General features: G+C 42.2%; 1 protein-coding gene across 4 annotated transcripts in view; it reads left to right on the top strand.

The window, feature by feature from the left end:
* Positions 1–4,585: 4,585 nt before the first annotated feature.
* TIAM2 (TIAM Rac1 associated GEF 2) overlaps positions 4,586–13,737 on the top strand; it is a 165,112-nt gene continuing 155,960 nt past the window's right edge. For 3 of the 4 annotated variants that reach the window (XM_071549264.1, XM_071549265.1, XM_071549260.1), the window contains exon 1: positions 4,586–4,674. The gene's annotated coding sequence lies outside the window, so the exon portion shown is untranslated. Of the gene's footprint in view, positions 4,675–9,015; positions 9,044–13,737 lie in introns of those variants that run through there. The other variant, XM_071549262.1, reaches the window with a different exon arrangement.

Here is a 13,737-nt window from a genome sequence, read left to right as displayed (position 1 = left end):
TTGAATGGCTTTGCCTTCCTGCTGAAAGCTTCTGGCAGGAAAAAGCCAGTTGCACTGATGTCCATGAGACCAGTGCAAGTTTCAATACAGGTCATCCAGATGCTGAGCATGGCTCTAATGGAACTGTTATCTTAGTTCTATGCCTTTGTCTGTTTCCATCTGTATAGACTTTTTCTTGTATCAAATATTTAATTTTATCTTTCTGGATTTTTTAATGATGTATCTTTGAAATCACATTTTCCCTTTAAAGTTTCAATGCATAAGCTCAAAATATTGACACAGGTGTATATTTGGATTTAAATAGTATGCAGAATGATAAATCAGTTTTCATAATTTGTTTTTAGTGGGGAAAATTACAAAAGAAGGAAGTTTTTGCAATTAAAAATTGGAAATTACAAAAATTTAATACAAGATCCCATCCACACACATCTGTGTTTTGAAGACATCTTTTCTTAGGCATGTTTACACTGCTTTATTAGCTTTTCACATTTCTTATCTTAATATTTTAAAAATATTTTGAGCCTGAATATATGTTCAGAGCAAATAATTACAAATTTCTGTTCTGCAGGATTGGTAAAGATACTTATTCTTTGTAGTAGTTTTATTAGTGTGACCAATTTTGTTAAGGGTCCAGCATCGCCAATTATTTCTATGTAACTTTTTAAAGTAACTGTTAATACAGATACATAAAGGTCAGCCAGTAGAGGGGGCACAGAAGCCAAAACACTGCTTTGGTGGTATGTTGAAGATGGACATTTTTCCCTGAGTATGTTTGTGTGTGTTGTGCATGTGTGAGCATGCAAAGAGTAGACAAGAACCATTTTCATGTTCCTTAATTTACCTTTACTAATTTACCCTTGGTGAATATGTGTTCTGTCTTAATTGCACTCATAGAGACTATGTTTCATTAAATATGTTGAAAGTGCATTTGCAGAGGATGTAGAGCATTTGCCACCTGATAGTTTGCATCATGTATATTATTTTCCAATAATAGAACTAAACATTGTCTGTGCACTTCCATACTGTTTCGACAGGAAGAGCAGAAAGAAGTATCCCAAATATTTAAGGGGTCCCAGGATCCTGACTGGCAGAATACCACCATTTTATGAGTTGAAATTTAGGGAACAGGCAGGTCCAGAGTCTGTACCTCTTGTGCTGGGGACGTGGGGGTCCCAGAAGCACGCAGGGTAACAGGCAGAGGCAGAACCAAGGATGACCAGCTGCTACAGCCGGATGGAACATGGATGGCTGCTGGAGAGCAGAGAACAACAGTAAAACAGATGCTGAGAAGCCAGACATACAGGGAGGTCAGGAGGGGACAGATAAAGGATTTCTCTACTTAAAAGGGAGAGAGAGAGACACTTGGAGGACAAGCAGGAACACCAACCACTGAGAGGAAATCCATGCAAGCACTGAGTCAGTCAGACACGCAAACCACAGAGAGGAGGATAAAAGCGGATAAGATTGAAGAAACTTCTAATGCAATGGTTCCTTGAGAGGGAAAACCAAGAAATGCAAGACGAAAAAGGAAGAACTGAATATCCTCACAAAAATAACACTCTATTGTGTACCTTGGGAAGCTGGTGTGCGTAAGGAACAACCACAGATGGTGTTCACTAAAGCCTTCTTAGCCAGGACATGATGGCTGAAGGCCCATCGGAAGTTCTTCAGTAATCTCGCTTGAGAGTTAAGCTGTGAACAGCAAACTTTGGGTCCACATAAGGAAGCCAAATGCCTTAAAAGACCAGATTGTTTCCATCCCTATTTTGATTTCGGCCCATCTACATATTTTTTTCCTGCCAAATTCCCATTTACTTCAATAGACGTTTTGCTTGAGTGAGTCATGAGGTAAAGGCTGGACCTGAGACCACAAAACATTGTAATATGCAAGTCTGCAAGGAACGTATTATTTTGTGATGTTTTCAGGAATTTTAATTGTGGCCTTAAGAGTAAATTTACAGTATGTAGCATTTGACAGTGATGCTAGCTTTAAGTATTCATGACAGCAGATGATATTTTTGGGTACAGTGCTTTCTTGTATAATTTTTGATAGTCACCTGGTTCAGCACTTTGTAAACAAAAAAATTTTCATCTCCAAAGTACACTACAGGCTGGATTTACCACTAACATGAATTTTGTACAAAAATAATCTATTAAGCAAAAGAGATGTTTATGGCTGTGTAAGCTGAATGGCTCAGAGGGGCAATAATGCCTCCATCACCACTTCTGCCATGCTACAGATATGAGTATTTTAATGATATTCAGTTTATTTCTAAAACCTGGTTCCAGATGTTATTTAAATATAAGACCATTCAATCTTTTATTTCTTTTTAAAAATAAGTAGTTAGCTCTCATAATTGTGAAAAATAAATTGGGAACATAATCCTGGTGTGATCCTGAAAGTCCAAGACCTAGCTGTTGAAGAACAAATACTTTTTAAGAGCTTCCATATGACTTTTCATATGATTTTTTCATAAGCCAAACTAGCAGTACTGCCACTGATTGTTTCCAACAGTGTTCCATGGACTTGTTCTGCTTCATCTCCTGCTCAGCACATAGATCCAACACCATGGTCACCGGCCAAAAGTCTGTCCCTGGAGTCTGTATTGAGGGCTGTTGCAACAAAGGCAAAGCCATATTCTAACTGCAGGTGTATAGAGAAGGAAAGCTATCCACAGTTGGGAGAGGTTGATTTGGAACAGGATAAACACCCCAACCCCAGATTTAATGTACTAATCATTCAGCAGAGCCCCATGTCCATGGAGACATTGATTAAACCAGAACAGGGTACAGATGGCCACTCTGCACAACCTTTCACAGGTTCTTTCCACCCTGTGTGGAAAGTCTACTTAATTATGACTAATTACCTTAAATACAATGAAAGAGCCTGATTTTTGACTGATACTTGCCTGATATTTCTCTTCTTTTCCCCTCACATAAAAAAATGCTTATAATAGTTTTGCAGTGTTTCTTTGTGTCCTTCAGTCAGTAATGACAGCCAGGTATATTCTTATTTCTCCAGTCAGTACATCTAACTTAAATGCTCTCTGTGAGATCAGTAGGAGAAACCATACAAGTGGAAGATGACACTCATTTTAGTCTTACAACAATTTAGTGCTTTTTATTTAAGGACTTCATAGTCATAGTACAGATTTCTTAATTGAGATGTCATAATCACAATTGGCTAAGTTAGTCTGTGGGGCAGGAGTGCTGTCAGTATCCCTCACTGACGCACCCTTAGCCACCCCATGATGGACACGTAGTCTTTTCTGTCAGAAAGAACTTGTTGGCCAGAAGAGTCTCTTCTATTCTGACTCCACTCTGACAACTCCACCTCTCACTAGATTACAGAAAAAAAATTGCAGGCAGGAAGCCAGCAGAAAACTCCAACCTAGTGTGTTGTCTAAGATGCTGAGTTTATCATGAACATATGTTCTCTGCTTCTCACTTAGCAGTACTGCCACTGACTACAAAGATTGACTTCCACACAATTTTGCTACTCTGATGCACTGGGTCTCTCTGAAGATGGGGTGTAGCCTGCCTGGGGAGGAGACAAAACTTTAAGGGCTGGCTGTGGCACAGACTAGCTGAGGAACAAAGCGCTACCTCAGCATTCACCACACTGTGCTCTCTACGGCAAAGAACTTTTTTGATCTAGATTTTTTGGAGAGAAACCAAACAAAAATTGTCAGAGGAAGAAAACAACAACTGGCTATCCCAACATCAAGCCCTTTTCCCCATGTTCACAATTGCCCTGTGAAGAGAATGACAGGGTTACCAATATAACAAAGGTTAATTATGTAATATGCATCAGAGCTCTGCTTGCACAGTGCAATAATGGTAATAAATACATCAGGAGAATCGAACACAGCAGAGACTTGTGGATGGTGTGCCTGCTTATCTCTGCTCTCACAGGGGTCTGTCCCCGCTTTCTGCAATATCTGCAAGAATTGCAACTGTGCTGCAGGAGCCATTCCCTTTGGAGTTTGTTCCTCTGTGTAGCCCTTCTAAAAGAACTCTCCGAGGTGGTTTCTCTTCCATTAAAAACCACTGTGTGGAAAAACTCAAGAGGTGTGAGGTTCCCCCAGGTTAAATTTCTCCTGCTGTTGCATTAACCGGCTAGGTAACTCAGACTAAGTTTGTAAATAAACGAAGACTAATAGGAGGGCTTGCTTGGGCAAACAGAGGATGAGGTGGCAACGCCTGGATCTCGCATCCTTCGCTTGCCCTTGCTGGGGCCGGCGACTACAGGTGAGCACGCCCAGCACTTTCCAGGGCATCACCTGGGCGGGCACGTCCCCCAGCCCGTCCCGGTGCACCACCAGGACGGGCACGTCCCCAGCCCATCAGCTTGGCCGCTGGCCGGGCCGTTCCACCCCGCAGACCGCGCCGCTCTGTCACTACGTGCGGGCTGCCCGCGGTGCCTTCCCGGCCGGCTGAAGCCAGCTGGGGTGGGTTCAGAACGCGCTCCGGACCACCGCCCATCCCGACCGGAGGGAGGGAGGGAGGGAGGGAGAGAGAGAGAGAGAGACGGAGGGAGGGGCGGACGGAGTGGGTGGGCGGGGAAAGTGCCGCTGTTGCTGCGAGAGCGAAGTAGGGGTAGAAACTTCTTCGCTGGGAGCTGGGCGCGCCGCGGAAACAAAGTCCTCGGGGTTGCTGCGCACCCGCGGACAGGTAAGCGGGAAGGGGTGGGCGGCGGGTTGACAGCCCCCAGCAGGAGCTACCGCTTGTCTGAGCGTCTGTCTGTCTGTGGTGAGTCCTGTCCCCCACTGTGCATCTCTGCGGCCGGGAGCGGGCGGCTGCGCGGCCGCGGGATGGGGTCTAGCTGCCACCCGGCTCCGCGGGCTCCTGCCGGCGCCCCCGGGGCTGAGCCGCGTCCTGCCCGGCTCCGCGGGGCGCGACCGATCTGGCCTTTAGCGCTGCCGAACAAAGAACCGCGGCCGCGCACGGTCCGCGCCCCGCGCAGGGAAGGGCAGGGCAGGGCGGCCCGGCGGGAGAGGGAAGGCGGCGGTTTCGGGCTCCGGGAGCGCTCCCCGCGCCGGGGCCACTGGCGGTGGCCATCGGCTGCATGCGGGACACTCGGGGTCCGCCGGAGCCCCTGCAGGGAGTCCGGCAGCTGCCACATGCTTGTGCCTGTGCCCGGCGCTTCGGCGGGCGCGTACGGGGCAGCCGCGCTCCTGCAGGGGTGGCCGTGCAGCGCTGGGCTCAGCAGCCTGAGAAAACACAGCTCAGAATTTTAGCAAAATGAAAAGGTTCGCTGGCGCGGATCGTGGTTTAAAAATGATTGCGGCGGGTGAGCTTTCAAAGTGAAAGAGGTGAAAAGTGGAACAGCGGAGTGAACAATGAGAATTTCAAAAGGTCGGGTTTGTGGAAATAGTTTTAAGCCCAGTGCGAACGGTTTGGTGATTTTTGTACCGAGTTTTCATAACGCGGAGTAAATTTTTTCCCTTTTTACCTATCTGCAGAGCTCTTGTCATTTCCCAAGAGAGCCGTGTGTAGGAATCTGAGGGTACCACGCTGGGTTTTGTATGCATCCAGAACTCCCACTGAAATTAACACGTTTTGTTTTTAGTTACCAGCGGGATCAATGGTAATTTTCTTTAATCAGCTTTTTCTAAGGCTATACGAGAAAATCTCTCTGAAACCGTTGGGATCTTTGTATATGCAAAGAATGTGAAAGGAAACCAGTAGTTTGTATGACCTTTTTTATCTAACTAAACTTACAATAGTATGGATCTATGTTTTTGGCGTGAGCAAGACTTAAAATCCTGCAAATGGGTTTACTTCTAGGGTTGGTCCCTGTAGGAGGCATCAGTTGGTCCTGGAGAGTCTTGTGCTCTCTTGTTGGGAGAAATATGGACCTTTTACTCTGAATGCTCTGCTGTGGACTCATTGCATCCTCTCCCTTATGCCAGTTCATCCAACCCTGTGGAAAGCCAGTCCCAGAAGCCAATATAGCAAAAACCTAATCCAGCCCCAGTGTTTTTTTGCAAGAGTTTTTTTGCAGCTTTGCCTTCCCAGAGGAATGTCTGGGAGAGATGCTGAGCCTCGGTGCTGCAGGGAGAGGCCAGAGAGATGCAGGGAGGAAGGGGAAGATGACCCTTATTGCTCTAATGTCTGTGTCAGATGAGTGTAGCAGGGCTGAAACTACAGGGTTGGACTATGATTATGCTTTGTGTGATTTAAACTGCAGTAACCTGTGGTTGCCCTGGCAGCCCCTGCCTACCTCTGCCTCTTAGCCCCATTCATAACAGCAGAAACACTTAGGCTGCCCTGTGGTGATCTGGGTCTAGGTACTGAGCAAAAAAACAGATCTAATTTTCATCTGGATCAGTTCCATGATTTGGTTCACTGGGGGGTAAGAGAGGAAGAAAGAGTGTGTGGAGAAGGCAGGGCAGCTTTTTTAAGCTGGCAAAACATGGTATTGCTGCCAAAACTGCTTTTGGAGCTGCAATTTGACTGTAGGTGCTTTCCCTCCTCACTGCCTCACTCCAGGAGCCTGTCCAGTGATTGTGGATGTAGCCTTGGGAGCATTCCCTCCCTAGGTAAAAATGAGCTTTTGCTAATTAATCTATTAAGTGTAATGGAGTAGTTTGTAAGAGAAAAATTAGGCAAATGCCCAAGTGTTTGCATAATTGTTGCTTTGAACAATAAACTCTGTAGGTAGCACAGTACAATATGAAGGATTTTATAAAAAGTATGTGAGTTTGTAAGCTTTTGTTGGATTTTGTTGCTCTTTGCAGTGTCTGTTTAGCACTTAATTCACAGGGTGAGCCAGAAGGTTACAGTCAATCATGACATTTGTAGTGCTAAGTAATTATCACATGGGCTTCTGACAGGAGTGGGTGCTGATCAGCCAGATGAAATAAGCTGTTTGTGTGTTTCTTGCTCCTGGGGCTCATGAAAAAATAGAACTGTATCCCAGTGTAAGACAGCAAAGTCTTTGCTGCAGCAGGAGATGGGGAATCTGTCCTTTCTGTTCGTGGTGACTCCATTCCCTCATGTTCCTTGCACTGGCTCTGCTGGGTATGAGTTGGATCAGATCACTAATCAGGCTGAAAATAAGTGCTCACAATTGGAAAATGCCAATCAGTATGCTGACTGAACTGCTTCAGTGTCAGTCCTTGTAATAATCTGAAGACAGGAGGTAGCAATTGGTGGCCAGAGATGAAGGGTGCTGTGAGACTTCTCCCTTTTGGTAGCAGTGTAGTTTTAGATGATGCTGTATTGATAGTGCAGTTGCTTATTCCATGCCCCTTATTTCAGTCCCTTGAGAAGCTGGCAGAAGGTATTTGTGTGGTGCTCAGGTCCTGGGGATCACTCACTGTCTCGCCTTAGATCCCTGTTGAAGTATTTGTACTATCTGGAAGAAATAACTGTTGCTACAAGTGATACTTAGTTGTTATTTTTGACCTATAGAAGAGAGGTAGGTCGCATGCCCACGGCACAGGGCATAGAACTAGATGATCTTTAAAGTCTCTTCAAACCCAAACCATTCTATGATTCTATGATATATTTGTATGTAGGACTTGATGGTTCTGTTTTATAAGATTTGGACATTCTTCCTCTTATGTCACGGCACAGCTCATCATGGGGTTGACCAAGAGTTGGTTGAAAGACTAGTGTTTGTTCTTCCAGATGTTCTTCCAAAACCTGCATTTGTTGGCCACATCTGATCTCTTCCATGCTCAGCTAATGATGTTACCTTCAAGCACTGCTGAAGATCTCACTGAACTGCCTTCAGTGAGATGCCTACAGAAGTCATGTGGGTTCCCTGCCCCCTAATCACACAGATGAGCTCCCTGTACTGTCCACTCATATTTGCAGTGACAAATTTAACTCCAACCTTGTGTTTGATAGTGCATAGGTTCATTTTTAAGGATTCTTCATGGTGCTGTGGAACACCCTTATAGATTTGTGGGATTGCTGTACCATTTAGAGCCAAAGGTGAGGTTCTAATGGTGCCAAAGTGAAGCGCATTGCTTCTAAAAATTTAACAATAACATAAATAATAATAATAATAATAATAATAATAATAATAATAATAATAATAATAATAATAATAATAATAATAATGTGATAGTGGATGGGAAAAGTTGCAACAGTTTCTGTGTATACTCTCAAATTCTCTATGAGACTTTTTCCCCTTCTATAAAGTGAATTGCAGTGACAGAAAGTAATGCACTGGAAAAGTTTGGACAAATGCTACCAATGAGATTATATAATACAATAGCAAAGGAATTTATTACGAAGCCTGTTCTTGATTCAAAGAAGAAAGATTTTCCCTGGTGGATTGTGGATAGTTTATAACTTCCTCCCCCATCCCAAAAGCGTGTGTGTCATATTGTGTAACTGCAGAAGTATATGCTTGCTTCTTTTCAGCAAATAGTTTGTGAGGGTTTTAATAGCTGTTTCAAGGCTTGTAGTTCATTGCTTGGGATAGGATAGCTGAAAACAGGGTTTATTGTTGATAGTAATTAAAATGCAAGCACTTTTCTGGACTGGTTTCTATTTGTTCTGGACCATGATTAAATGCTGGAGTGTCTAAATCTAGAAGTGTTCCTACTGTCTATAGGTGTTGAGATAAAAATTTCCTAGGTGATCCCACTGCCTCCCTTGTCTCTTTAGAATTGTGTGTTTTTTCTTTATTTAAACAAAATTAGCTGAAAAAATTAATAAGGTAAGGAGTGATAAATAGGTTGTGTTTTATCACATTTGCCACTGCACATTTGCAAAGCAAATACTCGTTATTGAGAAGCCTTGAAAGTTTTGATCAAGGGGGAAGTTGGCAGCAAAGGAAGCAAGTTTGCTTTGATTTGTGTTATTCTTATCACTAATTTTTAAATTTTCATTTCTGTCATGGTTTGTTTAGTTTGCTTTTTTTTTTTTTTCTTCTTTAGTATAGGGCTTCTTATTTCTAGGATCTGTATGCTTATATCACAAGTATCAGGGAAGTGTATTTCTCTGCAATGCCACTGCCATCGGACCAGTTAACAATGATATCATTCCAAGGGATGAGGGTTGAGAATAACACCCTCACCTGGTGAGTAAACAGTGTTTTTTCTGCTGTGGGCACTTTGTGCCTTGCTGTTGGGACTGAATCTGACTCTACCTGGGCACAGCACCACGGAATAGCACTCTGGCTCCTCTCTGCTCACCTGTAAACTCCTTTTCCCTGAGTGATGCTGTGGCTGGGTCAGAGCAGTGTGGGGTTATGGAGTTGCCCACTGCTCACATGTCCATAGTCTGTCAAACTTGATGTTGATGAAGGAGCTCTGGTGTGACATGCCAGCTTGCCAATGAGTCAAAGAGAGTCTCAATTTTGAAGGTACCAGAAAGCCCCTTGGCTGCCTTGTCTCCTGGTTGTTCTGTGCCATTTGCTAATGTGGTTTCTTTCTTGCTGGCCTGCATCTTAATGGAGTTCTTCAACCACGCTAACTGATTGTAATAACTTTTGCCTGTCTAGACAGGGCCTTACTGTGTCTGATTAGATCCCAGCCTTGTGGCGTGCATCACTGCCTGTTTCTTATAAATGTGATGAAGAAAAGAAAAGGTGCACATTAATAGTGCTTAGTCTGTTTTTTTGCTTTGCAGTGTTAGTATAAAACGTTTATAGATGTTTACTTTTTTGCCTAGAGGGAAATAGTTTTAGTCAAATGTCTCTAGGATGCAATTTAGAAGGGAACTTCTTATCTTCAGTTAGGAAAGAGAAGACAATTGTCTCTTTAAATTAATTGGGGCTTCACTGAAGTCGGTTGCGGAAGTTTGTTGCTCACTTAAGTCAGAAACTTTCTCATATATGTAGAAAAAATGAATTTCTCTGAATCCTTACTAAAAATCAAAAGCTGGAAAACTGATATTGCTGCTTGTTTTTAGTACCTTACTGCTTTTTGGAAGTGTAGTAAATTAAATTCAACTTTGTTACTTTCAATATAGAGGAAAGGCTGTAAAAACAGTTTTCTGCTGTAGTTAAAAATTGTATTTTTTTAATTGGTAGCCAGTTTTAGAGAAACCGATCATTATCAAGTTTATGGTTTGAGATAAATTTGGTTTGGTAGTACTCTGTCCTGTCTTTTTTTTTTTTTTTTTTTTTTTTACCTGCCTTCCCCAGGAAAAGTGATTCAGATTTTAGTCTTTTAATTAAAGAAAAACTGCTTTGGCAGAAGAAATGGACTTCTGATTTACTTTTTGAATCTGAACCAGAAATTAGTAGAAACATGCACGCATTTCGGTAGCTCTTATTAGTGTTTTAAACTCTTTGTTATGGTAACAACTTGATTTTGTTTTCCTTGTAGTCTTAGGATGGATTTAGGCTTAGCAAAGAAAGGAAATTTGTCAAAAGAAGTCAGCAGACCCCTCTGGTATTTCACAGCAATGGGAAGTAAGAGTACATTTTTTTTGGAGCTGGGAAGAGCAGTCGCAGCTTGGCTTGTGTGCTGTGTCTGCTCAGAGGAAATTCCTACTTTATAGTGAGAGAGTGGCCAAGGACTAGAGCATATTAATCAAATGATATCATTTAAATTGCATCACCATCATTCAAAAGGCTCTGTGCATCTTCTTTGAGTGTAAAAATGAGAGTTATAGATGTGTTCTGCAAGGACATTGTGAAGAGCTTGGATACTTACTTGCCAAAATGCCATCTTCAATTGATGCTGTAAGGTTTCAGTTTCTGATTGGTGTTGGTATTAGTCACTTGAAAATGCTCCTAAAGACTATATCTCTTCAGAGGTAAGAGACATGTTTATATGTGTTAGCCATGTGCTGAATTGGTTTCCTTTGTGAAGCACCACACTGTTAGTAAAATAACTTCTAGAAGGAAACATTTAATGTAGCCCTATAAATACAGGACATTCACCTCTCATTCTAGTTCAAGGAACTGCCCTACTATGGAAAGACTGAGTCCAGGATCTGGAGCTGATGTCAGTGTAGCTGTGCTCCCACTGCAGTGTTCCTTTAGGTCAGACGGTGCAAACCTTGACTGCCCATAGATACAGAGACATCACGCTTAAATGTGGTAGTGGTGCCAATAATTAGTGTATATTTTTTTGTTCTTTCTCGTGGAACTGTATCACCATTTTAGTGTGAGATATTTGACAGTGTTAACTCTCTGTAATTAACTTGTGTTGTCATTGTACTTACAACAGCAGGAAGAACAGAAACTTGAACCATTAACTTTTGTTTGGAATACAAAACTTGTTAAGCAATTATCAACTTTCAAGCTTTACAAACCAACTGCAAGGCATCTTGTTTGAGAAAAGAAACTGTACCATAATTTACTTTTTTTTTAATGTGGTTTTAAACCAACAGGAATGTTTTATTTGAACTAAAATACTTTGTATATATACACCACTTTGTCAGATCTCTAGGGGAAAATATTTGCTTAAAGATGTTCAAGTTTTCAGATAAGTAACTGGCTAAAGCCAGAAACTGATGATGGAACAGTTATGGAGCTGCATGTTTGAGAATCATTTTCACTGATTTCATATCAGTGTCACCTGAAAACAGTATTCTTGGTGTAGCTGTTTATCTGTGTAACTCTGGTCCCCACTTGGCATGCTGTAGCTATAAAATACAGAGCACAAATAGCACCTGAAAAGCTAAGTCATTATAAATAATTAAAAGGATTTTTTTAAGTAGTGTAATTACTCATGCTGATGTTTTTGTGACCTCATGTTCCTGATCTTATTATAAATTTTGCCCCCTCCCTTGGTATTTTTATTTTAGTGAGAGTATTGGTTTTGTTGTTGAAAGTAAAAAAGCTTTGTCTCAACTAAGTGCTTTGGACTCATGGAGTTCCAAATAATGGGACAATTTTAAAGTTGTATCACAATGTAATACTTAACAACAGTACAGGGAAATATCTGTACAACACTCACAATACTCTCCTACCTGTATGGTTTATCTGTTTGCATAATACCAGTAGCGCACTGGACATTTGATAAAAAGATTCTGCTAGTAGGCTGCTTAATCTAGAAATATTCCCTAAAGATAATATAGATTGCAGTGGTCAGTAGAGGTTGAACAGGGCTTTAATTTGTCATACCATGGCTGTGATTTCCAGGTTTTGTAATTATTCTGTGGGCTTCTGGTTTTCTCTGCATCTGTGACTTACTGTCTCCAGCCTGGTCAAGGTCAGCACAACATCACTAAGATTATTAAGATTTGTCCTATGACTGGCAAAGTGATGAAACTATTGTTTTTAAATTTGCAATTGAGTTGACATTTCAGCGACATAAAATGATGCATGCTTTGATTCTGAACAATTGCAATGTAGGCTGCTGATGAGTGTTGACACTCCCTTCTTCTAGAGTAGACATGTTGTAGTTGGCATATTATTGCTAATAGTTCTCAAATTCCTTGCAATAGTCCTGTCCTCCCATCCTCCCTTTTGGTCTTGTTACAAAAACCAGTTCCTAGGCTGGAAGCAAGCAGAGAAATTGTAGGGTAGTGGGCAGCATCAGTGTTACATCAGGCACTTGAAACTGTGCGATAGATAGTGGCAAGGCCTAATTAACAGCTACAATTGCACCACTGGGAAGTATCTACACATACAGAGGAGTCATGCAGTCTGCTCAGGGTCACCTTGATTATTTTACTGGGTGTTGTGGACACTTGAACACTGGTAAAAATATTGTCGATGTGATTACTTCTCCAGAATTGGTCTCTCAATAGCCATTGGAAATACTTCAATGCTATGTGTCTTCCTGAGGACCAGATCATCAAGTGAGATTTGAATTCAGATGATGAAATCTGTGTTTTATTTTTTTTTGTTTTTCTCTGGTCCAAGCTAGGAAAAAGGAGAGCTGTGCTGCTTTTTCCATTATGGAGAGACTTCACCCGAGCACCTATCTGAAATAAAGTCAGTCCCTATCGATTGCTTTCAGAATTCTGAAATTTCATCAGTAGTAATTACTTTACTGATACGATACAGGGCGGTCCCATGGTGTAATGGTGAGCACTCCAGACTCTGGATCACAAGGTCATGAGTTCGAGTCTCAGTGGGACCGTCCCCTGGCAGTTCAAAGCCTCCCTGCCATCCGATCCCGATCAGATCTCAGATGCTCAGCAGAGTCAGCCCTGGTTAGTACCGGGTGCTGTAGACAGTCCTGAGGACTTCACTGTCACTGTCCAAGCTCACTCGGCCGTGGCAGATGGACCGCAGGACAGAAATGGTGGGGCCAGTTCTGTGCACGCTGTGCCTCACCTAAAAAATCCACTGCGCAGGCTGGAAGGGCACACCCACGTGGGGAGAGCCCTTCCCAAATCTGCGTTCGTGAAGTCTGGCCATACATACAAATACTTTACCTATTTACCTACCCTCTATTATTATGAACAAAATGACCTTGCTTTTGTTGTCTCTTGTACTGACATGAGCCTAAAACTACAGTGAAATTCTGAGAGGAATATAGAACAAAATAAGAAATTTGGGACCAGTGTTTATGCACTGCTTCATTTGCTGAAGCATAGCTCAGGTATCACTTATTTGCAGAGTGTTTGTTTCTCCATAAGGAAAGGGGGCCTTTCCGCCATTCTAAGGTGATGAAGTCTGTTTCCTTTTGTAAAGTAGTAGAAGGCCCTGAGAAGAAAGTTACCAGATGCATATATTGTTGTTTAAACTTCCTATTGAGATACGCAGCAATATTATTATCAGTACTGCCTAATGAAGGGAAATATTTGAGTTTAACAGTAGCATAACTGAAGCTCAACAATTAATAATTCTTTCCTAAGCATTTTGCT

The sequence above is a fragment of the Pithys albifrons genome, chromosome 2 (genome assembly GCF_047495875.1).
Source record: "Pithys albifrons albifrons isolate INPA30051 chromosome 2, PitAlb_v1, whole genome shotgun sequence".
NCBI classification, from domain to species: domain Eukaryota; kingdom Metazoa; phylum Chordata; class Aves; order Passeriformes; family Thamnophilidae; genus Pithys; species Pithys albifrons.
This window is presented reverse-complemented; position numbering and strand designations above follow the sequence as displayed.